Source organism: Anser anser, assembly GCF_964211835.1.
Source record: "Anser anser genome assembly, chromosome: 1".
Lineage (NCBI taxonomy): Eukaryota > Metazoa > Chordata > Aves > Anseriformes > Anatidae > Anser > Anser anser.
Genome location: NC_139720.1, coordinates 3,785,295 through 3,811,630, shown reverse-complemented (window position 1 = coordinate 3,811,630; position 26,336 = coordinate 3,785,295). Strand labels below are relative to the sequence as shown.

The 26,336-nt window shown below is 46.6% G+C and overlaps 1 protein-coding gene and 1 long non-coding RNA gene across 16 annotated transcripts in view; one reads left to right on the top strand and one right to left on the bottom strand.

The window, feature by feature from the left end:
* Positions 1-26,336, bottom strand: part of LOC310897289 (uncharacterized protein) — a 127,466-nt gene that overhangs the window by 38,741 nt on the left and 62,389 nt on the right. The window lies entirely within an intron of this gene.
* Positions 1-26,336, top strand: part of LOC310897346 — a 44,951-nt gene extending 18,615 nt beyond the window's left edge. Inside the window, exon 2 of the long non-coding RNA XR_014582238.1 lies at positions 1-26,336. This exon is cut by the window's left edge and continues 12,854 nt beyond it. This is a non-coding gene — a long non-coding RNA (uncharacterized lncRNA).

Sequence of the window (26,336 nt, the reverse complement as noted above, 5' to 3'; positions counted from 1 at the left end):
CCAAGAAAGCTGATGGCAAACACCATGCTGCAACAGCCCCAGGTCAGCCCCTCCAGTCCCATCAGGCGTGCGCTTTGGGTACAGCCCCTATTCCCGCGAAGCCAGCAGTTTGTAGGACCACAGCAATCTGAGCTCTGTTTTCAGAGCTGCTGGAAGGACGGGCTGTCGGCTGTCCCGAAACGCAGGCTTGCACTGGATGACACCGAGCCTCTTCCAAACACGCTCCTACCGTTCCGACGTCGTTCAACAAGAACTGCAAGTGCTCGGACGGATGGGCTCTTTTCTCAGCATCGTTACAATCCCCACTGCAAAATCTGGCAGGGGAAAAAATGGCAGGTTATTCCTCCGTTAAAATTGAAACCGTTGAAAACCTATTCCACGTTTTGCCTAAGCCAGTGAGACAACTCAACATGCCGTGTTCCAACTCGAAGGGAGGAGCAGGCTGGAAAACTGGGATTCATCCCACTTATATTTGCATGCTCAGAGAGTAGATGTGTCCCTGTTAGCCACGAGGACTCCGCTTACGGCCAGCAAAAGGAAACGGCCACTTCCACGGCACGATTCATCTGACTGCACACAGCTACCTTACCTTGGGCTCTCCCCTTTTCAAGGGAAGCCGGGAACCTCGCAGCCCTGCCCGATGGCAACGAAGGGATCTGTTTTCCAATTCTGCTTTAAGCTGCTGTGCAAGGTGTTTCAGAAAATGAGAGCTTTTTGATAATGATTTACTGTGCACATTTTTCCTCTGTCTCCTCACTGCAGTGGAAAAACACAAGCTAGCGTGTTGACTCTTAGAGTTTTATGACTTCTGTTCCAATTTGCAAATGAAATTCTGCAGCACAGGCCTCGTCTATGAGAGGGGGATGAAGAATTCGGGCCAGCCTGCAAAGGAAGCGATTGATCTATTTTCACTCTTAATAGAAATAATTGGAAAGTAAACATAGTGAGATAAAAAGCAGAAAGTGGATTTTATCCTGCAATATCCTCCTACTTTAATAAAAGGATGTTTATGAGGAAGGAAGAATCATCTCATGGCTAAGGGCACGACGTTCAAAGTGCACCACCAGCTCCGGACTGCATTTCCTACTGATGTTAACGAGCAAGTCTCCAGCTCAGCACTACCCAGCACCATTTGTGACCTCAGATTTACATTTCTGGCGAGGACACAGCCATGGAAGGAGGTGATTTGGGGAGGAAGATGAAATGGGTGCCGCTGAGGAGCTGTCTCTAGAGCACAGCATCGGGGGCTAAGCTCTCCCTATCCAGAGAGGCAGGCTGATAAGTGGATGGACCCCGGGGACAGCCGGGAGGATGTAGTTATTACTGCACAGAGTTTAAGCTCATGACATTGCCCTGGCCTCTGCAGCGCCGCTTCACTTTAAATATTGTATCTGGAAACCCCCCGGGCAGTCCATCTTGGTCTGAGCATACCAAGGGTTAGCAAGGACAGTCCCCTGAACTTCACCGCCAGGCCTCCCCAGCAGACAACCACAGGCACATGACAGCCTTCTGAAGAAGCCGAGGGACCAGCAGGGATGGTTTTGGCGGAATTAACGTCAACTCTTCACGCCTGAGGCAAAGAGCTCACACTGAGGGCAGCGTACATGCCGTGGTATGGGCTATGCCCAGCTGAAATCCATCTGTCCATCTGTCATGATGGCACATCACACCTCCTGATCCCCCCCCCGACTCGTAAGGCACTTGGAGATCCTCACCTTGTAGAAACAATCCTGGAGAACAGCACTGTTCCCCATGCCAGCACTGGTCTCAGAGGCGTCACAAGCAACTTTTAACACAGTGGAGGGTTTTAATTTCAGAGCTGACTCTGCACCATCGGCAGGGAGACGTTGAAAACGTAAAGATGATTCACATGGCTTTTAGTTCTCCTTAATTATTTACCTCCCATCTAAACAGACCGACTCCTCTCTCACCAGTACGTGTAACCAAGTGGCCATATTCTGGCTCGCGGAGCTTCTTCTGCCGAACTGGCTGAGTAGGACCGGCTGCTGGGAAAAGTCAACATCCTTGGTCAAAGAGCATCTAACAATTAACACACTTCGTTTAGCTGCCACCAGTGATGTCACCAAGAGCAAAGTACAACAACAGAAGTGACAGCCAGGCGGGCCGGCGCTTTTCTGAAGTATTGTTGGAGCAACAGCCGCACAAACCCCTCATTGTTTATCTGCCCGCGGAGGCGCATGACACACGAGCAGCTACCTACGTGTTTCTCACCACATACTGCGAGATGCTCGGGCACATTTACCACTGGAAGAGAAGAACGTCTCCAACAGGCTGCAAGCTCGATCATGTAAATTTGGGTAAAGAGAATCCCATTACAGAAGGAAAATTAACATTAAGTGTATCAGATGAAAGATTTCATTTGTAAAGCCTGTGCCTGAGCAACAACTCAAGCTACTTCGAAGATATTCAGGTCGTCCAATTATTTTAAAATGGCAAGGGAAGACAGCCTGATGATCCACACATGGAAACGGGAGCCAGGAGCTTTGAAACATTAATAACAGCACTTAGCAGTTGTATCATCTGCAAATCTCAAAGCAACTCCACCGAGTGGATATGAATCGCTGGCACCAACCTGTGGCTCCTCTGCCGTTGGCTGGCACCGCGCGGCTCCACGAGGAGGCCCGGAGAGCACGAGGGTGCTTTCCCAGCACTAATTACGGCTCCTGTCCCTGTTTATCAAGCTACCCGCACCTCTATCTTTGCATTTCCTGTGGCTGAAAGCTACGGCCCTATCTTCTCTCCTTCTGCACCAAGGCAGGAGAAAGTGAAGTCTTCACCTAGCTCTGCGACACCTCTGGCAAACCTCCTTTAGGAGTGCTCAGCTGAACCCACCTTTCCATCCCAATCTCCCTGTACCGTGCTTTTTTCCTCAGTCACACTTACAGCCTGAAGTCCTCAGATTTACTCTGCAAAAAAAGGAAACCAACGCACGTAGAAAGCAAGCAGTGAGCTGAAATAATACCGCAGATATCAAAGGTAACAGCAGGCTCCACATCCCCAGAGCACCAGCTTTCTCCCCAGTCCCCTCAGCAATGCTACACCCTGCTTGGCCGTTTGCTGCAGATGGTTCTCATGAACTTGGAACTGATGGTGCTTGAAAACCCAAGCTGTGCCCCAGCTCCCCTCAACGTAATGCCAACAGCTGAAGGGGTACCTGCCTTTTATTTGCAGAATGCCTCGTTAATGGTAACGCATTGTTGTCGTTCCCTATTTCTGCAGTTACCTGTTACAGCTGTGCGGTTCCTACCACGGGGCAGGTCCCTATTTCCACGCTGCTCCAGCAGTGCTCCCTCCAGCCAGCCCCGTTCTCGCTGTACCACGAAGGAGAGGCACCAGCTGCTGCGACCAACTGGCCTCAGGCATCGCACGCGCTGCACGCCGAGAGCTCCAGCGAGCAAACCCCAGCGTCCTGGGGGTGACACTGCAGGACAGGATGCATTCCCCTGAACTAAAAATCTGGCGAAGAGGAACGCTGAAAAGTAAACCAACAGGACTCAAGGAAAAAAAAACAACCCTACCAGGGTGTTTCTGCTGGCTCTGGAAGTGTCTTCCAAAGGTTTAAGCCTCTTCTGCATTCACGCCTCAAACACTTTTGCTACGTGTTAGAGATCTGACAGAAACCAACACTGACACCTGAGAACATATTTTAATAAAGCCCTCATTCACTGCCCATTTTTGCCAGCTACCACTACGATTAGCCCGAGATTAAAACCTTTCATTCTCTCAGCTGCATCCTCAACTTCTATCTGATCCCACAACGAAATCACAATGCAGACTTTCAGACATCCCTTCTTTCCACTGCAGCCAAGGGTTGATTGTAATGAGAAGAGAAATTCTTCTGCAGCTTGAGTCTGAATGGAAAGGAACAAAGATTTTGTTAAATTCGAGATGTGGCTGCCATTACGCAGGAAAATGTGGGCTACACCCAGCAGGGAAAAATACCTTCATCTTGTAAACCTGGTCTTGGGATAAGAGTACTCATTTTTGTTTATAACTTTGTTTCTCCTCTCCTCTGAGTCTTCTATAACATGGATGTTGCCCTGTAAATCTTTGGGTTTGAGATATTTCTCCCAATAACACAAACATCATACAAAGAAGCTCCAGTAACTTCAAAGGAAGAGGCTGTTCAGGGCAAAGCCGAAGAACATTTATTGTCACCCAGGCAGATTTTTATGAACTTGCTCAAGCAGAATCATTTTTAAAACCACCTTCTCCAGGTGTGCGTTCAAAGAGAAGCGAAGCTGCCTCCCCTCGACGTTGAGCTGCAGAGAAAACCATTTCCTGGTCAAGGCCGGGTTCTGTGCCAAGACTGCTTGGCCGAGCCGCAGTGCCAAGCAGTGCCGAGAGCTGCCACTTGCGGCAAGGACCGCTTTTAACACGCACAGCTTCCCGCTTTTCAAAGGGATTATCAGTATTCTTCTCCTTCCAAACCTGCTGGATACTTCTGAGATGTGTCACAGGTTTCCTGCCTTCGGTAAACGCACCCACATCTCTCCACAGGCCTCTGGCTGGTACCCAGCAACTCTCCTCTCCTGCCCTGCTCAGCTCCATCAGTTACAGACAAAAAATAATCCAGTTTCCCACTTCTCTCTCCAGTCCATTTAGTTTAAGGTGTCACAAGATTGCCATTTCTAGTATCAAATAAATTCAGTAATTGTATCATGGAACAACAGGGGCTGGAAGGGACTTTGTAAGACCATCAGGTCCGACCTCTTGTGGGACAGGGGGGCCCAGACGGGACTCGGTCCTCACTGGGAATGCTCTCACCTCTTGAGGTCAGTCCTTTACGTCTAAACATGGATTCAAGAAATCAGATTTTAAAAAGACCTGTGAAATTTGGGTAACTGCGTTATTGCTGATCTTAAAAGAATTTCAAAACCGAATGTTACTACCAAGCTAGGTCCCAATTGTTTTGATTTCATGGAGACTACTGATGTGCCTGCATCACTCTGCCAGGTAAGGACCTAGCAGACCTCGAACGCTTCCAGCAAGCCCAGCTGAATCCAGTGCAAGACCCATTTCTGCTGAAGGGCAACCCGCTGTGTCTTCCTGCCATCTAGGCCATTGGCTGCACGAATCCTGCCCGGTGAAGCGTCCAAAAATGGGATCAAAATGGGGCCGTGCTTTTCAGAGGCGCTGCGGGCTGAGGGCTCGGTAAGGGGACTGCGAAGGCACAGCCTCAGCGACCGGGGAAGGTCGTGAAGAGAAGGGAGACACACGGCCGTGAGAGATGAGCTACGGTCTGTCCTGAAGAGGGCAGTGACAGAAAGCAAGCCTGTCCTACAACCACCAGCCCGCAGGCAAGCAGGCAGCCTTGCCTAGGTACTTTTCATCACCATCATACCAAAAGGAAAAAAATAGCAATTAAAAAAATACGTGGAAGTATACACTTTCCTAACCATGCTCATCAATGGTACCCACACGTGTTGAAAACAAGTGGGCAGAACTCATGTCAAGCTTCAAATGGTCACTGAAACTGCAGCAGCCCTGCACCATCAGGCTCCTTGAACCTCACTGAGCTGACTCTTGGGCTGTGACAAGTCTCAGAGAGCAGCCCCAGAGCTGAAATAACTTACAATTCAGTTTAAGCGTATCTGGCAAGTGGAGAAAATCCATATGGTGATGATCGGTGAAAGGAAGTCTGGTATTGGTGTGTCTGTTCTTCCCTTTATCCTCCTCGCCTCCATGCAGAAAGGCACAGCTGCTCTTGGAAAGTAGATAGTACTTCATTAAAAAGTGTGACTGAAAACTCAATTAATTGATCAGTGGCCTTTATTCGGCCCGAGATTTTTTTCACTACCAAGGCTAAATAATCACAACTACTTTTAAAAGTTTGGTTACAGCAATGGCACCAAGTAAAGGCCAGAGACAGCTGATCCTACTCGGAGCAGGTCGGACTAGAGACCTCCTGAGGTCCCTTCCAACCCGAATCCCGTGATCCCGAAGTGAAGGTATCATGTGTTATAAAATCCATGCAGGCTTGTTCATGTTTTTTTGAGTCTCACGAAAAAAAAAAACACATCTCCACTGCCAAAAAGTACACAATCGGGTGGCAGCAAAAAAAGGACCTAGCAACTTTCGTTTACCGTGGTAATGCTTCAAACTTGTCTATACTTCTCTGAAATTATTTTCATCTTGGGATCTGGAAATTCCCTATGCCCCACTCGTTCCATTTCACAATACCAGTTATGCTTACATGTGTATAAGCAAATTCACCCTGGCACTGTCAATGATACCTTTTGTTATTTCCCTCTTTGAAAAGTAAGGCTACGGAGCAGCCGGACGAGCAGTACCAAGGAACGGTCACCCAACGAAGGCAGCGCCTTCTATATTTACGATCCGCATTTGAATGTTGAAGTAGGAGGGAAAATTTGACTACGTACACTTCCTCCCAGCCGCACCGCTCTTACTCAGTCATCGCACCTCCCGGAGTTACAGGTCAGCCTTTGGGTAGCCCAAAGTCTGTTTTCACCCAACTTTCTTCAGCCTCTGCTTGAGCTTCCTCCAGCCCCCCCAGTTATACACACAATGCAGATATTTTTAGCAAGTTAACCCAACGGATCTTCTCTTCTCTATGCCTTATAAAGCTGCAGTGCCTTTGAGAGCTAGACCTCTTTGCCACTTACTCCACAAGGAAGACGACAGATCCTAAGCTCTTAGGTTAAATTTTTCCAGCTGAGCCCAGCCATTTCGCTCCCAGCAGGCTAGCTACCTCGTCCAGGGCTCTTTATCATCCCTTTGACAGGTGTCAGCTGCTCTCCACGGCAAGTAACGGTTACCAAAGGTCTCTCCCACGTTTCAGCAGGCAAGCATTCGAGAAGGAAGACTGAGGGCTTTGAGGGTATGCAAACGGAGCGGATCAATTAGGACTGCAGGGTAATTTTGGCAATAAGGTACAGCACAGTGCACGAAAGGACAGGATTTCACTGCAGAAGCACTGATGGCAAAATACATTTTGTGCTGTTTCCTTCCATTACATGGTTAGTGTAATCCAGACCGCTCAGCAGGAAGGATTTGGGAAGTATTCTGCACCAGAAACTTCCACCTGGGCTCAGGTAGGCTCTTTAGATTTACAATCAGGCAGTACGCTCAAATTCAGCCCAATCACAGAGGTCGGGAAAGCACAGGTAGCTTAAAGATTGTACTTACAGGTAACAAAGATTGCACTTACTTTCTGTACTAAAGACCCACTCAGTGCTCTTTTCACCGTAGAAGAGGATTAGCAGCGTATAAACAATTTATGTAAGGAGACTTTAACGATTTCATTGTGATGTGCCATTTAGCATTTCCAAAGGATCCGATTATAAAACTTTTACTTAGCTTTCCATGAGTCACCCTCTGAACAAACATGTTTTGATTTACCTAACAGCAAGAACTCCTGGTAGGAGACAATTGTACTCAGCGTGGTCATCCAGGCCTATCATCACAGTGCTGTTGGATGCAAATTCTGTACAGAAGAAGGGATTTTTATTTAGTGAACATTGACTAAAGAACACGGTGACTTAGATTTTGATCACTGTTATACTAAAGGCTTGTCTAGCACAACAATCTGGGAATGTTTGGATCATAAATGCTACTGAGAACACGGCTTGGAGCTACCTCCGAAGAGAAGCCAGCCAAACTTGTGGACCATGAAGTTCAGTAAGGAACTCCAACATAATACAACACAGTCAACTCTCAAGTATGTCAGGTAACAGGAAGCTGGGGCAACCTAGTTAATGAAAAACCATCAATAACAATGCTATTCTTTGCAAAGCCAGCTCCTGGCATCTCGGGGTGGTTTGATTAGCTTGGCCACGGCACCGCAGGAACGCACGGATGTAGCCTGGGTGCTGGAGCCACAAGGTCACATTCCTCTAACCCAGCCTCGAGGGTTTGTGCCGAGCTGCTGACCTTCTTTGCACGGTGCTCTGCAAAGCCTCCAGCAGCAGGGTTTAGTCCAGAATCAGCACCGCTGCTCCGGTGTTTGGCCACAGCGAAGTCCCCACCTGAACGGTCCGCTTAGGGACATCGCAAACCCAGCTGCATACGGGGCTCCTCCAGCTCCAACAGCTCTGATGCCGTGGAGCTGGGATCCTTGGTGCTGTGGGGCTGGGATCTCCTCGCGGCACCAGCTTCACCATGGAACAGGTGACTGAGGCTAAAGGCATCTCAGGAAGGAGCGATTCTTCCAGCAAAGCTCAAAGCAGCGGGGAGAAAGAAGCGGAGGGAAAGTAAAAGCAGATGCTGAGCAGAGCCACAAGCGGTGGAGAAGGAAGAAGCTGGGTTTGTGCTCCTCGCTCGAGCAGCGCGCCCCAAGGACTGCAGGTCCCTGCACACAGTGCTACGTGAGTACAAAGTACAGAACTGCACGCATGCCAGACAAACAGCAGCAGCTCTAAACAATCAAAGCAGTCAATGCCCATTCTACTGCAGGCACAATACAGGTAGAATTTCCCCCAATTTCAGTTTTTTTCCACGAGGAGCTCTGTTCCAAACCCCAACTTGCATAACGCGAGGCTGCTCGGAGCGAACAAAGAGCGGCAGAGCCCTGTTGACAAAGGTGGACTACACAACAATATACCCATGCTAAAAGAAGTACCAACACGGGCGGAAAGTCAGTAAACAAAACAAAAATAAAATGCAGATGGTATGCAGCTAAAGCAAACTGAATGGTTCACTGCATACCTAGCAGGCCAAGAAGGAAGGGAAATTCCTTCCCAGGGTTTACGTGAACAATGAGTTTCCCTGAAAACTCCAGGAGGCCGTTCCCAGCTCCTCCGCTGGCACCGCGAGGAGGAAAAGCAAATGCTGGAAAGGTTGTTTCAGTTCATTACTGACCTCAGTGCAAAACGTAGTACTGGTGAACTCCAGCGTGGATCAATGTGACCTCTTGCTTCAGTGGTATTGTTGTTACAGCGTGTACAGCACGCAGTGCTGCTTTTTACAAGAAAACGCAGCTGTCCGCGTGCCCCTGGGCGTTCCAGCAGTCCCACAGCTCTGAGCGAACCAAGCCCAACGTGCTGCGGCTCGGTTCCACGCCGAGGGCACCAGCCAGGCTTCCCCTCACTTGTGAGATAAGGAATGGAGAAGACACAACGTGTAACTGTGCAACCGGAGGTAAAGAGTCAAATCCTGAAAGGAGCAACCCGGGTAATGTACCTAAAAATCAGCAAGTGCTCTAGCCAACCCTACAAATCAGAGATGTGAAGAAAATACAGATTTTGGAGTGTCTGTCACCCAATTTGTTAGCAGGCTTTTGGCAGCTGGGCATGCAAATACAGATCAATGTGCCTCTGTAACACCCCATAAAAGATATGCCCAGAAGTTCATCAAGAAACTCTCAAAACCTCCTAAAAGCAGGGCAATAAAGCACCATAACATCTAATGGCTATTTTCAAAGAAAAAAACTTGTGGCTCTTCTGCTGCATTGTTTCTACTGCATTAAAATGTCAGTAACGGTTAAAATGTGAAAAATAGGAAAGTCTCACCAATTCAAACCAAACCGCAAACCACTTTGTAAGATCATGGAATTCTACAAGTTAACAGACAAATGAACAAACATGCACACCAATAAAACTGCACAAGAAGAAACATGCCAGCTTCTATTTATTCTCATTCACTGTGTTCTACAGCTTAGGAAAAAAAAGGTTTGAGCAGTAGAGTTTTATTAAGGCTGGAGGTAAATTTTGGAAGTTTGCATTAAGGAAACCAAAATAATTTGCTTTTTCAAAATGGCTTCAATTCAAATCAAATGGAAAAAATTACAAAAGAGTTTCAGAACCTGAAAATAGGGAAGGCTGGAATAAACATGAAGTCATCTATGGATAATGCTCTCCAAACATAAATTCCTACGCTCAATCTTTTGGTAACACTTTGATGTGTGCTGTGGTTAAAGAGAGTTGAAAGAAAGGACAAAAAAGAGGTAGGTTCTGTATTTGCATGTATGTGCAACTCATTATTGCAAAATTTTAGTTCAGGTATAAAAGCTGGCCTAAAACGCTGGCACAATTTTTTTTCTTTTCTTTTTTTTTTTCAGAAGTTTCCATCTCATGTTTTCATACGGGTTTAGAATCGCTCAAGAATTTCTGATCCTGTGAGCAATTCCAAACGCTAACCTCCTCGTTCTGACAGCAGAACCGAGGCACACAAATATGCACCAGGCATGACCTAGCAAGCCGGGGAGAAAGACTTGGAGCGGGAAGCTCTCTGCTCTCCTCGTGTCCACGTTTCTTGCCACACACGCAGGTCAAGCTTTCCTCTCGTCGCTTGGAAATGGATGGAGAATATGTATACGTGTATGTAATGTCTGGTGAATAGAATTAATGTATATAGTATGTATAGATATTTGAAAAATAGCTTACCACTTACAAAACCAGCTGAAATGGAATAAAAAGGCAATATGACTGTTCCTACAGCACACTGAACCACTACTTGGTCAGCTTCTGACACGGAGCAAACGTATTTTAACACATTTTACTACTTTTGACCAAAGAAGCTGAAAGCCAGCCTTTCAGTACTTATTTGTTAAGTCCAGAGAAATACTCATTAAAAGAAATATACATACATGCAGTTAATTATTTAACAAATTCATTTGCACGATTTTTTCCTGTTGGGTTGCACACTGGAGGTGTCAAAGTCCTGCTGGCACCGGACAGCCGGCTGCTCAGTTAGCTGAGTTCTGCCTGTTAGCACAGCAGCAGAAATACAAGAATATACAACGTCTGACTGCAGAGTTTTAATTAAACCGATCTTATTGCACCGATGTTGATAACCATCATCCACCAAACTCATCCTGTTCTTCAGCCAGCCTAGTTTGGGGCTCTGATCTGCTCGCAGCCCAGCGGAAGCACTGAGCATCGGCACTAACTGCTACAGGAACACAGCTTAGCCATTAATTGCAATTAATCCTGTATTGCTTACCCTGTCCCTCGGAAGAATTCCTAGCTGCAGCAATTCTCAGCTCTCACAGACTATTTTCACATGACCCAGGTAACAAGTGAATTTGATTTCATTCGCTTAGCGTGAAGCCACTAGAGAGAAGTGGGTACGACTGATCTTTGTCCAGACGGGGAACTGCCGCACACAGGAATGCAACGCCATGCCCAGGATCGCTGGCAGAGAACTGGAATTTTTACTTCTAAGTTCTGATGTAAATTTTCCCCGTTCCATGCAGTCGACTGCTGTTTTCAGAGTGCTCAAGAGTGACAAACAGTTCTCGCTTCGCACTTTAGAAAAACCTGCATTTCCGGAGACCAACTGACCTGTATTCCATCCATAAAAACTAATGCAGGTATTAGGAGCCACGCAGACAAGTACTGCCAAACTTCTAGTAATACTTATTAAACCAGGGCACCTAACCAGAGGGTCCTTCCCCCCTGGTGCCTCTTTAAAGCGGTCCCGTCGAAGCCACGGCTTCCTCCTGCCCCTGGCAGCCCCGGGCGGCGTGCTCGCAGCACCCGGCACTGCCCGGGGCTGGCGGCTTGCAGGAGATGCTGCTGCCCGTGCTGAAGATGTGCTGGGATTAACTCCTTGTGTGAGACCACCGGGAACATTTTCACGTGAGAAAGGGAGAAAGACGCCGAATAAAGACCTCTGGAACAGGTCCAGAAATGGCTATCTACGGCAAACCTTAGCAAAATCTAAAGGATTTCCGTTTGTCTTTCCTTCCTCCCCCCCGGTGCAAAACCCTCGCGAAGGCGTTAAGGGGCATGAAGTTACTCTGCAGTATTTCAGAGACGTTCTTAGCACTCCTACTTCAGGCACCAGCCAAGCAAAACTTCCTTTCGCCCTTACCATACCCCGTGTCTCGGAGCCATGACCACCTGCACCCGCAGCGCGGGAGCGGGCACGGTTTTGTGGGGAGGATCCTCTCGGAATTACCTGCTGCCAACCCCGCGTTCGCAGTGAATCAACAATAAAAGACTTAGGAAGTTCTGTGCTTCTGAAACAACTTGCTAAAAATACCTCCTTGCTGCAGAGAAAGCAGAGCCGAGAACTTGCTCATCAGTTTACAGGAACGTACTTTCCCCAGCACAGAAAGTGCTGGTGATACCAACAGCACAGCGAGATGTTTCTTTAGGTATTGGGTATGATTAAAACAAAAACCTGCTATAGACTCGATTTTGGCTGCAAATTTGCTGACGGCTGCTGGAAGCAGCTCTGCATCCTTCTCTGGAGAGAATTGAGATTTTCACCTGCGTAGCCCGGATCTGAACCTAAAGCCCCGTTCTTCTACTAAAAAGAAAAAAAAAAGTTACTGGAAAAGGAGCTCGCTGAGATTAATAGAAATATGCCCACCAGGCAGCTGTATAGCTGTGTACACACGTTCAAAGTAGCTGAAATAACAATGATAAAAACATAAAAACCTTTTCTGATAAAGCAGTATTAAAATGAAAGAGCCACAAAGCATTACCTCCGTTCCTGCTGAGGGATACGTAGTCAGAACAAGACAAACTGCATGCTTCGAGCCGTTAATAAAAAGAAGAGCAAGCGAATGAATAGCTTTCGGAAGAATCCAAATAGTTTTTGTTTCTCTGCTGCAGTTTCACCACTCCCACAGGGTAATTTCTACGTTCACTTTATAACGAAAGCAAAGTACAGGTCAAAATAAGAAAGGGAGGAGACCAAAAAACTCCACTGTATTAGTCAAAGTTTGTCATTCTTGCTATCTTGTTTTCAGATGGGGGAACCAGGACCGGCGTGATAAAAGGGGATTTAGAGGGGGTGTTCTGCTTAGGCTTATAAACCAGAAGCTCGGTTCATCTGCATTTTATATGATCTGATTGGTAAAAGCAGGAAGCAAGAAAACCTTTCAAGTGCATGATTTATGGAAATAGCATCACATGACTACGAAGCACAGAACATAAAGGGCCAAAATCAGCTTTCAGTTACTCTGATGTTAAGCCCCGTACAACACCACTGCCTTTGAGAGATTTACCCCATGCTAAACAAAATAAAATATCAGGTCCCTTTAAAGACATAAAGCCACTTTAACACCAGAATTTAGCCCCTGCTTTTCAAACGCAGCCGTTGTTTCAGCAAAGGTCTGTTCAGTGCACAATTCCTGCACTGGACGAGAACGACACGATCCATCTGCAGGGTATTTTTTCAACACAGCTCTGCCACCCCTTCTCTGATCGCTGTCTCCAGCAATCCAGCTACCTGTTCTTGATCTATGTATGCTTGCAGACTCACACACTCCTGCCGATGTTTTTAAATCTATTTTAAGTATTTAGAAGGAAGGACAACCTCCGAGTGCATCAGGAACTCTCTCCTGCCTTTCACAGAGGAAGTTTATCAAAACGTACACTCATTTTATTACCTAAGGAACAAAATGCAAGGAGGTAACATCCAGCAAGCTATAGAAAGTTCTGTTCAAAGGAGAATGAGAAGTGTTAAAATGCTCTGGTTTTTTTTTTCTCTGTTACTAGCAATTATGTATACATTTCCATGAAAAGCTGGTAGATTAGTTGAGCTATAGACCTTTTTTTTTTTCCTCCCCCATCTCCTGTATGGACTTTTATGCTAAAAAGGGAAGTGTGAGAGGTTAAAAAACACAAGAGGAGCATTCATCAGGATGATGCTAGCTCAGTGCTAAGGAAAAATGGAAAATAACAGAGGAATAAGAAACTAAGAGCAAACACTACAGGAGAAAAAGACAGTGAAACAGAACCACCCTATCAAAGGCAGTGTTTTTTCAGTAATGGCCTCGAAGCATCGCTGCCCCTCGAACAACTCGCTCAGATGGCAAAAGGTTAAAAGCAAGGAGGAAAACCTGAATCATCTGACCTAAAAATGGAAAAGAGAAGAAAAAAAATGGCTTTGCGGTACAAGCTCGCTTTTAATAAGATGACCTCTTTTAAATACTGAAGGACTCTATTCCCTTTCGACAAAGGCTTGCTAAAAACCCGTACATTACACGTGCAGAGAGGGAAACCGTAAAGATAATTCATTTTACTAGGCCAGAGTCAGCAGCACCGTCTGGATTTCGCACTATGCGGCAGCAAGCTATGAATCGACGGGGTGAATCTCTTACAGGGTCCTGGTGACACCGCCGAGCGTTTCAGTGGAATGTAACATTGTGTTGGAGAATGACAGATCCAGCTATTGTGCTGGCATCTCGGAAGTAATAAAATGTTAAAATAATTATCACTGAGTTGCGTGTTAGCTCAGCGGTAGGGCACAGTCTGACCAGAACACGGGGCACGTGTCACGTGCGTAGCCGAGATACTGGACGTAGCCAAAAATATGGCTGGTGGGTCACAACGTGGGGTTTCTGTACTTTAATTACCAGATCCTCAGGGATTTTCCAGTACTTTGAAACTGCCAGATCTGCCTCCGGCATGCGTGGCAGCAACCCCAAGAAAGATTCAAAACCAAGACAAAAATGATTACAAAAAAAAACTGTAACTGTTTATCGCACTGTCCAGGAAGTGGTTCTGTTTTAGAATTCATGAGCAAAAGTGGACGCTGATTTAGAAATCTGTCTTCAACGGAGTGACTCAGGCATCCTCAACCATGTGCAGGGATGGCGTACAGCATTCCTATAATAACAGAAGACTTTCAGGGAGGCTGCACCCATCCAACAGTGACTACACTACTGGGGAGGTAGCTGCTAGCAGAACTGGTTTTATTTTACTCAGCTACAGGTGCCCGAAATTACAGGCTTAATTTAAACTCTGGTCTTGAGCAGCTATCAGAAAGAGAGAACTGCCAACGGTGAATCTTGTTAAATTCCTTAGAAATAAAATTTTACATAAACATCAGAGGGAGAAGCAGCTCTGCAGGTCAGCAGGCTTCTGAATTCCCTTAGGCAACAACTACTTTCTCCAAGCAGCATGCAGAACTTCTCCGAAAGGGGTCTTCGCATGGAAAATCCCAAACCTGCTGTTCTCAGCCTCTTGGTAGTTAACTCAGAAGTCACTGGAGGACTTGGAGCTGCAGAGCGGTAACGGAGTCACGTACCCATGTAGCGAGGAAAAGGAACCAAAAGGGTACGAGTAAAACCTCGAGGAGTAAAATGAGAGCAGCAGTTGTGAAGAAGAGAGGCTGCAGGCAAGATGCCGTGTCCCTGACCACGACCAACGCCCGTGCAGCCAGGAACGGTGGCTGGAGGTGCACCGAGCTGTGGTTCAGGGCATCCCCGAGGCTCCTGGCAGGAGGTGCAACAAAGAGCAGTGCGGGCAAGGTAACCAACCGCCTCCTTCTGCTTGAATACACTAGTAGTTGTGGCTTATTAAAAATGTTTTGTTTCATTTGGGGTTTTTATTTATGGTGCTTGAGAGGTGCTGCACCAGAACTCGCAACGCTTTGGCAGAAAGTAAACTGGAGGAGACGTGGAGGTGTGGAAATAAGCACAAAGACTGCCGCAGGGCTCCTGAATCCCAGTCCCCTACGCCTTCTTATAAAGCAGAAACCTCTACAAAAGGTAACAGGGACCTGAACAATCTAGAACCAGGAGGTGGCTACAAGCACAACGTCCCTCGTTCAGAGTGAGGACAACTCAGGGGTGTTTGAGTTATCAGCAGAATTAAAAGCAGCCAGAGTCCTTGTGTATCAGGGACCCGTGTGTCTGGTGCTGCCAGCTCATCTTCGTACCACCACCGAGCGCCAGCAGAGATGCTCTCTGTACTGCTGCACTTGAATTCCGTCACCCGCTTGCTCAGGGTCCCCACCAAAACCTGAGGAAGGAAAGTTAAGTCTAAAGAATTCTTTTTAGGCTGGTTACACGCAAAAATAGGAAAAATCAGCTCATGCCTGTCTACCAGTTCGTTCAAGACGTAAGGCAGACAGGAGGTATTAGTCACCCTTCTCAGCACAATATTAGGATGTTGATTGTAGCCAGTCAAAGACCAACGGTTAAGAATGGAGCCATCAAATTTGTTTCCTGGTCGAAATCCACGATCAAAAAGGAGAGATTTCTCAGAGGGAGGGTGAAACATGGGAACAGAGGAGAAGAAACCGAGACTTGGAAGGTGACTGTGCCTCCAAGTTTAATTGTCATCTAATTCCTCCAGAGGAAAGGGAGTGTTTGTGCATGACACAGCCAGCAAAACATGCAGGAGTCACATCCTGTCCAAGGGCTGCAGCTCCAGCACATTTGACCCAAGAGGACAGCTTTATGGGCAGGAACACTACCCAGGTGAAGATAAAGGCAAGAAGTGCAAAAACAAAAGGAAGTTAATTTATTTAAACGAAGGTGTTAGGCGGATACTGCCCTCCTTGTGGGCCAGGGTTTGTGTCTGGATCTCCAAGGACGTCTCCAGCAGGCTTCTGGCAGAAGAATGTGAGAGCCCAGGGAGCGCCCGCACCCTCGTGTGCTGCTCTCAGGCTAGAGACCAACCACAGACCAGCAGCAGCAGCAGCGAGGATAAGCAAACTTCAATTAATAACCATCTCTCAGGCCCTGGGAAGTCCCCCCAGGAGCACAGAAGAAAGGATCACCTTTCTATTTCCTCCAGGCTGCAGGAGGACCGCTCACGTTTCTGGGGACTAAGGAACACCCAAACCTCCTTCCACATTTCCCCGTCACTTTTATCCATTCCGTCCCCCCTCCCCCTCAAAGGGAATACTGCAAACTCAATCAGTTTAATGAGCCCTTTCTATGCATAATACTGTTTCAAATTCTACATCTAATGCAGCATCTTCAAATGAATCTGAAGATAGATTTGACTCACTTTGCAAAATCTGACTCATGTTTCTTGGGTATGGAAAAAACAGTTTGCAGAGCTGACTCCTGCAGGCTGCAACCTCTTGAATCTCACTGCATTTTATTTCATCAGCAGCCATGTTAGCAGCCCTCTAGTTCCCTATGCACCTTGACCACTCGAGGAGAAGTTGGGAGAAAACAGCAAGCACAGAAGGAGTTTAAATTGTTAGCTTTTGCTAAGATGGGAGCACCTGGCTTACACGCTTTTCTAAGGAAGATGCTAAATGTTTAAAGAAAAAAAAAAAAGGTATGGTTCATTTTGCTCGAGTTACGTTTCACACTCCAAGTCAAAGGCAGGCTATCAGACTAAGAGATCAAGTCAATATTAGATGTTTGCTTAGGCAGCTTCTGGACAGAAATGCAAAAACCTTCCTTTTATGAAAGTTTTACAAGATTATACCTCCTTTGATTTCTGCGGAGTGACTTACCCACTGTGAATCTGGATGGGCTCCAGGGAAGTTACACTGTGTACACAAGAACCACCAAACCTGTACAGACTGACTACAGGAAGGCGAAGTTCCCCTATTCCTTCCTTTTACCGGTGTTCTTGGTTATCTTCTAGGTTCCCCTCTGCTGGGATTTACACACGCAGCTTTCAGGCCGTGACTGTGCAAATACCAGAGCTTCAACATGCAACAAGAAAAGCAGATAAAGTCATCCCATGTTCCAATATATCACTCCTTAACGGATGGAATTCCATGCAAGACTGGCTCATTTGAAATGGTATGGATGATTTGTAACATCTGTGTAAACAACCAGTCCATTCTCGGGACACACTCAAAATCCTCTACAACTTGAGCTTCTCCAGAGAGCCAAGGCTGCCCTCATGTTTCCTCTGACCGCACCAACTACGTAAGTAAACAAGTGATGATTTCACTTGAAATTATTTACACTGAGCTGCTAATTGGTGACTCACTGACAGCTTACAACCTCAAAATGCAAAGAATCTTCCAAGGAGGAAGATTCTTTTACTGAAAAGAAGCAAGCAAAAGAAAATACATTCAAGATCAGTCCGAGTTGTTTTAAGTGAGAGATACCTGGATCACTCCCACTGGTGGATTTAAGGAGTTTGGGACGATGCTAAAGAAGTCCAAATTCAACAGTCAGTCAGTAACATGGCTGTATCTTGGTAATCCACGTCCTGCTTCTCCTTAGCACTTCCACGCCCAGAGAGAGGAAGAGATGGAGTGGAAGAGTGATGGAAGGAGGGTTCCTGGATACCACTCACAGCCTCGCACGAAATGCTCGCTCCCAGCCCTGCTCACCTGCAGGGGGTTCCTGAGGAACTGCAGCTGCTCAGCCCCACGCAGCCAAATGGCAAGCGGCCACAGCCACGAGCTGCAAAAAGGCAAATTCTGATTAGATGCAAGGAAAATTCTTCAACACAGATACGAGCAAACGCTGGAAGAGGGGGGCAGAAAGGCCGTCAGCTCTCAGTTCTCGGAGATGTTCAAGTAGTAAAGGCCCTGAGCAGCTTGACCTGACTCCAATCGCAGTCTTGCTTTGAGCAGGATGAAGAGTCAGGTCCAGTTTATCACCAGCAAGGCTTGAAGACACAAAACAACCTGCTGCAAAGATGCGCATCACAGTGCCATGCCCTATTTTCGGGACATCTGTGAAATAAGAGCACAGCTAACGTCCTGACCGAGCACCAGGGACAGGTAGTGTAGATGGAGCGTAGATGGTGTCCTCCCCACCTAACGGGCTTCTCCCAAAAGTTGTGCCTCCCCACTGACACTCAGCTCAGCACTTGGCCCCACCAAAAGAGAGCTGTGTCCTGCACAGCTTGGATTTCACCCAACATAAACTGCTCTAAGGCAACACACAACATTTGGTAGCAATTTTGTCAGAAAGTTGCTGTTAGTGAGACGTGGATAGGGAACACGAGGCCCCTGGCTTCTAGCTCACCTACCTAAGCACTGACATGCAGAGGGAAATCCTTCGTGCTGGCTTGAGAACATCCTTCTAGGAGGGTTTTCTTCCACAGAACCACAACCTCTCTTCTCACGAGGTTGTCTGCAATAACAAATAAAAATGTTCTGCAGCTTCCCAGAAGACGCGAGTTGCAGACTACAACTAGAGCTGCCCCAAAACCCTTCCCAACACAACAATCTTTATGTTGCAAAACACAGATTGCATGGAAATGTGCTGATTTCATCAAAATGCTCTATAAAAGGCAACAAGATTGGCCGGCAGGCCAGTCTGTCCAGCTTCCTGCCCGGCCGCCTGCCAGCCCTGGGGTGGGTAGTCCAAGCTCTGTAATTCAAAAAATAAAGATCAGATCGGAGAAGTCTCCCACAGGATGGGAATTCTGCTTCCTGCGGCGCTCTGACTGAAATAAATGCTGTCTAGGTGTGTGTTTCAGGAAGGATGAGGATGGCTCTGGTACCAAATAGCAAGAATGGCTTCTCAACAGCAGAAAACATTCCACATTTGTTGTGTTTCCAAAGCCAGATGCCGTTGGTAACAGCATGGGAGGGAGAAGATGAAACGTCTCTGCCCAAGTATGTGAGAGGGGAGACAACAGCAAAGAAATCCGGACAGCAAGAGGACAAGTCAGCGGTGGGAATCCCTGTCTGTCCTCTTCTGCAGCGTGCACGCAGCTTTTATATTTAATTAAAGCAACTTACACCTGACCTCTGTACACACCGCAAGGCTTTTAACACCCCTGCAGCACAGCAACGCCCAGCAGCCACCCTTCAGAGTGCACTCGCTGCTTCTAGATACGGAGCGCAGATGCTGGCACAGCACAGCAAGGCTGAGGCATCAGCACAGAACAAAAAGCCTGAAGAGTTTTACTTTTGTATAATCCACTTTTTCAGCTCCCTGCGGGGGGATCTGGCCAGGACACCGGTAGTGTTAGTGGAGAACACGAGTGGCAGATCACTGAGTAAGGCTGCACCTTAGCACGGGTGTTTGCTTCTTCCAAGCGTGGAGATTTAAGTCTGTTGAGCTCAACTGCTTCCACAACGCTTAGCTGTGCAAAATCCATGGGTTTTCCTGCACCCCCAGAGCTTAATGCCCGCTTGAATTCACTTCTCACGTGCTCGCCAGCAGCAGGTTTAGCCCAAGAGCTTCTCTCCGCACTGAGATCCGTACTCGCAGCTGGGTAAGGGCAGGTCGGTGTGGCTCCATTGGCTCCTCTGCCCCGAGGAAGGATGCTGATGGGCTCTAAACAGCCTGACAGAGTGCTCTGAGGAGCTGAAAACGACGTTTCACTCACCGCCAGCCTGTAGGTAAGCCATCTGGCCATGATACGCTGAGCTCTGGTTGACTCAGGGCAAGATCAGCCAGCGTTAAGGTAAAGCAGCCTGCACGGACCCATGCCAGGATGTTTGGGAACTCCAGCCTGCCATGTAAAATGACCAAGGAAACGTCTCGTGACAGACCGTGCCCCAAAAGAATCAGAGATGCCAGAAACCCAAGGGTTTTCTCCATCTGAAGCTGCTCACTGCGTGTCTGGAGAGCAGAAGGGATCAGGTAAAGACTAACCTTAAGCAGCTGCAGCACATCAGTCCATCGTACCACTTGGAAAAGAACAGGCTGCTTGTTCTCATCTTGGGAGGGGATGAGTGAGGAGGAAAAAGGATTTTAATTAAGTTTATGGCAGTCCATAACAATACCAATTCAAGGTTTTATTCTGAAGTGCTTTATCAAGAGCAAGTAAAGCACGCTGCTGACAGGAGAACCGAAGCAGGGAACTGCAAAGCAACTTCTCCAAGCTTACAAAACAGATGGAGCAGAACCAGAATGCACGTATCCAGGCTCCGTGGCTTTACCCTCCCAGCCTTTGCAAACAGTATTTTAAAAATTCGGATATGCACCACAGCAGCAAGGTTTTCCAGAGTTTTAAGTGTTAATTCTGAGCGGCATCTCTGCAGATTTTTGTCGTTTGTGACATCATCTCACCAGTTCTCTCTTCTTCTATACGCACACGATACATGAGATTCAGTAGTTGGAAACCAAGAACGGGAAAATAATCCTAAACTGGAATCTAAAGGCAAATTATTTTTCGTTTGGACATAGGCAACGTTAAGACCTTTATTCTAAAAGCCATCTGGAATACTTAAATTCTCACGTACACACATCTAAACCTGGAAGACAGGAGGAAAATCTCCGTGACCGACTTGTGCAAATACACCCAGCGAGATGTGAGCCTCCCCTTCCTCTCCTTGCTGCATCCTCTGCACCCCCTCGTCCTGTTGATGGGGGCTGGTTGCACGTGAGGGAACAACCTGCCTCGTCCGAGCTCAGCCTCTGCTGGGATTGCCCTGTGCAGAAAGGGCTGGAAGACGCTGCAGGCACAGACACCAGTGGAAGAAAGCCAGCAGCCCATCAGCACGGCCTGACGCGGCCATCGCCTTCCTCTGAGGACCAGCAGCTCTGCTCCTGGAAGGCTGACGGAGCGGGCTGTAATTTTCCAGCCTGCTAGCCCAGACCTCCGGGCCAGTTAGCTAAGGATGAGTTCCTCAGAAAGGGCGTGTGCCGTGCAGCCCAGCAGCCGGGGCAAGCAGGGAGGAAGGGAAGAGGCATTCTTCTACAGCATTCTTCTACAGAAGAGACAGACCTCAGCCCCACGGAAAAGATGCTGAAAACTAGAGAGGAGTGCACATTCATCGCTCCCCATACCTGGAACAACTTGGGAGTTTTGAAGAGAAAATCCTTGGTTTTTTCTTTTCCTATGAAGATGCATTTTTCCCCCTGCTATCTGCATGCAAAACTCAAAGCCCGAATCACACAGTGTCGTTTGCTATAAATACGGTATGCAAAACTGCAAGCTCAAGGATGCTGAATCAGTGCTTTCAGAGCTCCGACCCCTCAGGCATCACAGCCTGCATCCCTCGGAGCCTAGATGTCAGGAGCAGCGCCTTCAGCCTATCCATCCCAGGCTGGCTTAGAAGCAAGTGGGACTCACCGACACTCGGTGCCTGCAAGTGAAAACAGGTTGTGACACAACAATTTTTAGCAACTTCAGGGAAATCTGTTTCTAGCTAAGGGCCAAGGTTTTTTAAACACATTTGGCAGGCCGCGGCCATGTGTTAGCAACCATGTCAGTACTGTTCTGTATAACGTGAAAAAGTAAAGTGATAGTAGGCTGTACGAAACAGTTGTGAGTCATATATAGCCTGTAGGATATATAGGTTCCCACCCCTGAGCTATAGAAACTAGCCTCACTTAGGGGAAAATAAAATCTAAATCAAGTCAAAAAATGATTTGTTAATCTCTGGGTTTCATGCTAAGAAAAAGTATTACCAATGCAAAAATATTTGTATAATCAAGATGTATTTTCAGCCTGCATCTCTAGAGAAAAATGTTTAAAAAGATCAGTACCCTGTCCTCTGCCTGTCGCTCACTTTCTCCAGCATCAAGACACCCCGCAGGTTACAAAACAAGAAATGAGAGTTACTTAGGATGCTAAATTCCTCATTACTCCTTGTGTGTCTGTGTGTGCATGGATTTGCCTGAGAGTTGAGGGAGCACTGCTACAAGTTGGTCACCCAACTGCTCCATCCATGCACAATTTTAGCTTGCAAAGCAGCAAGAAAAGAATTTCTACATAAACTCTAGATCTTAAACAGAGATCTGAAACCAAGTGCTTTTTATCCTTTCTGTAGAGTGACTCACTTAAAGAGGAAAAAAATGGGGAGAAGGTTTTGCTGCCGGGTGTCTTCCAATTTCGAACACCCAGAGTCTTCAGGAAACTGCAGGTTTGGGACTACCAGGGAGACTCTGATCAACAGGCAGAGGTGAGGACAGCAGGAACACGTGCCGTGTACCACTTAGTTTGGGAATGTATCAGCCAGGTCTTGATAACACAGATGCATATGTTCTGGGATGATACTACTTCCCCCCCCCCCCCCTCTTTTTTTGGAGGGATGTTATTTTCCAGAATGCTTTCTTGTAACAGCTGCATCACTATGGAAAAAGGGGCAAAAGAAGCTAAGAGATCTGCTCCCTGGGGCCTCCTGCAGCCCAGAACACAGCCGCACAAAGGGAATCCTAAACTGTGAAGTGCTCTCCGCACCACAGATCCCAAAGCACACAGCGAAGCTCATACACGTCTCCCAGTGTTCATGGTGGTGCCAGGGTTTTGTATATGAAGCCACCGTACCCCAGACAGCTCGTAAAACACCAATCTGGTAACTCCTAGCAGGCGCACACATTAAACTTGCAGGTACTTTCACATCTGACAGAAATTAGGAGTGCTCTTTTAAAAACATGGTGTGTTTTTGTGTTTACAAGTCATCTAGAAGACTGCACTGTCAAATGAAGAGTTTCTTTTTGAATACTCACTGCCTGTGTTAATGGCTACTTCGCACACATCCAAGCACTGACCTCTTTGTGGTTTCTGTCTCCTGTTACGCTACATACGCTAGTGGACCTCCTCAGAAGAAAAGCGGTAGCCGAAGAGGAAAATGGTTTTCTGGACGGTTGCTGGCTGCACTTCTCTGCAAAGCCTCCTTGTCATTCCCTGCCCTAAGCTACCAGACTGAGAGGTCCAGGAAACTTTGCTTGCTCGCAGATGTGCAAGGAGTGGGCTTTCTCCTGAGGTCAGGTATTAGGCTTTTAGTTTCTGAAGAGTCGAAATACTAAGATGTGCCTTGATGCCCGAACTCTGGAGTAGGTAAGGTCCTCTCACTTCACAGGTAGGAATGAGGAACACGACTCGGTGGCTTTCACAAAGGCACACAAGTTAGCAGGGCCTGAACTGCCAGTAAAAACCTTCCCATCACCTCGTCCATTTGTTAGACCGCCCCAGGTCTCTGTACAACCAACCGTTCCAACAGGACTATGGCAGCTAAGAATCCCCCCAGCTGTAAAAGTGTCTGTGCACACACACCCACGTGTGAAATGCTCCCTAGCATTACCTTTTCTTCCAGAAGACATTAACAGGAATGAGACAAGGCGTTCTTGTTGAGATCCTACAGTGCAGAAGTAATCCCCGAGCCCACCTCTTAAGCGCAGAGGTTATCTCTATAGTGACTAACAGAGAAGTTTCTGCTATATTCATGGGTGCTATTATGAAGAACAAGGTTGAAAACCTTGCAGTAAAAGCACCTGATTAAAACGCTCTGTTTATATGGAAATCTCTCTGCCTGGCAGGTGAGGGTAGTGTGGATACCAGACTCCTTTTTCCAGAACAATGGTAAGAGGAGATTTCATACACAAATCTGCTAAAAAGCCTGGGGGAGCTGAAAAGTCTTATTTCTATCCTAAGGTACTTAAAGAGGATCAAGTGTCTCAGGTGCCAAAGCCTGAGTATTTTAAGGAAATGTCCAAGGAGGAACTAACCCGAGAACTTACTGCTTTCCTCAGAGCTGAACAACCTGGAGGGCGATCCCAACACCTGCCGTCCAGCTAACCGAACAGAAAAAAACACCACGGTGCTTCAGAAAGCGACAGATTTTAAGGCCACGGTTGACCAAGGAATTCTGTATCTCGCAGCGTAACCTGTGTTTTCACCCAGGAAGATCCTCCAGCTGTGCAGTTCTGGCACACGCACACACGTCTCCCTTGCCTCGGCACACGTGGTGTTCCCCATGAGCTACCCAACGGCTTCCCTTGGCAAAGGCAACACGTAGAGCTCATTAGGGGCTGCTGGCTGAATTCCCTTCTGCTCCCAGGAACTAATGGTTGATGTTCGCAGCCTTCTCCAGCTGTCAGAAAGCCACACGGATTATACAACATTTGTCCACCCTCCGGGGACCAACAGACCAGGTCGCACAACTTCATCACCTTTGTAATTTAGTAACTTGTCAGGCATACAACCTACATCAAGGACTGCAGAATTCATTTGGGATTTCTCCCACATAAGGGCCTGCTGTTTCCTAAAGATAATCCGGTGGCAAACCCAAAGAAATACAAGCTGGCAACACAACAGACCATGCACTCGTTGTTGATGCAGCTTCCATACAACCTGAGAACCCCCATGCATGGCACTCGCTGTATGGAAGGAAGATGTTAAAAACTACCCTGAGCAGGTTTTTTCTGCGCAGTTTTTTTTTTTTTTTTAAAAAAAAACAAACTACTCTGAGCGGGTTTTTTCCTATCCTCTGTGTCAAAAAACCTACTGTGTACCCCAGCCCATCCACTAGCCTCATCTGCAAACATTCAGGGAAATTAATAAGTCTCTAGCAATTTCATTAATATTTTCAATATCAATTTCAAGACAGATTTTTTTTTCTTCCTTTTTTTTTTTTTTTTTAACAACAAAGAGTTGTCTCAAGCCATGCCACAGCTTGATGTGGCTGGGCATTTCTCAATGCATTTCAGTATGGCACTCCAATACAAAATTTACTACCCTGATTTCTCTTTGTAATTTACAGTAAGGAGCATCAGTGCCAAATAGTGGTTCACCAGGACAAACACTGGCGATTTCATTAACTATAATTTTCAGCACTGACTACATGCACTGCAAGGAAAAAAGTGACCTGGTTAAGGACCTTTCCATTTTTAACTATGATCTCTTCAGGAATGTGCTAAGGAAACAATTGTCCTCCTGAATCATTTCAAGAATTTTACAGCCAAGAAGATTTATTACTGTAAAACAGGTCTTGGAAACAAGAATATTTGAAGAGATTCAATAGCTATTAAATCAGTGTGGAAAACATGATGCTGAAGGAATTGCATATGCCTGACACATGTTCTACCACTTTTAATACCTTTTTTTTTTTTTTTTTAAATAGAAAGTGTCTATAAAAAGCAAGTCTGTAAGATTACTTACACTTCAGACAAGACGAGGACACAGGTATTAATTAAAATGACATTCATGCAAGTGATAGAGAAAGGATCAATAAAGCACCACACATACAGACTGTTTGACAAACTGGAGGCATCAATAATATCAAAACCTATGCGTTAAGAACGTACTCATCCTTTGCTCAAGCACATTGAGATGCATTTTGCAGACTTATGGATAATTTAAAGTTGACTCAACAATACACAGAAAACCTCATGTAATCATTTAATGAATTCACTTTTTAGGCCTGTGCGAAACCAAATTCAGAATAATATTAGGTTTTGTTATTACAACTGCAGCGTAGATGTTCTTATCACACAGTACCTGCTCTGTTCAAGACAGTTAAGAGCACACATCTTAAAAGTCTGCCTGTGTCTACTGCAAGTGAATCAGAAAGATGAGCTGTAAGGCTTGCTATCTGAAATACCACTGAAAAACGTTTGCCTTTCTTGACCAAAATGGAAGAAACTCCTGTGCTAAACCACAAACACATACAGTACTCCAAATAAATGTTTTCAATATATTCAAAAATATTCAGCAGCCTGAAAGGAAGATTAAAACTTTCCTTACACCAACTGGTATTACGGAGAATATTACCAAGCTTTCGTAACCCGAAAACCCTTTCTAGCCCTTCTTGTGTACCTGTAGGCTGCTCTGACTCCTCAAGTTTCATCAGAAACAGCCTAAGAAGAGACAACGCCTTTCCCTACAGACCTCCTCCACACATCACTGGACCACCATGGCTCTAACAGCAGCAGCAACACAATTACAGGACACGATCTTGAGCAGTGATGAGAAAGGCAGGGAAACGACCTACCAAGTGCAACTTGCCCTGAGCAACATGGCTTCAAACCAGCTAACTCAAAACAACTCTACAAAGTCACA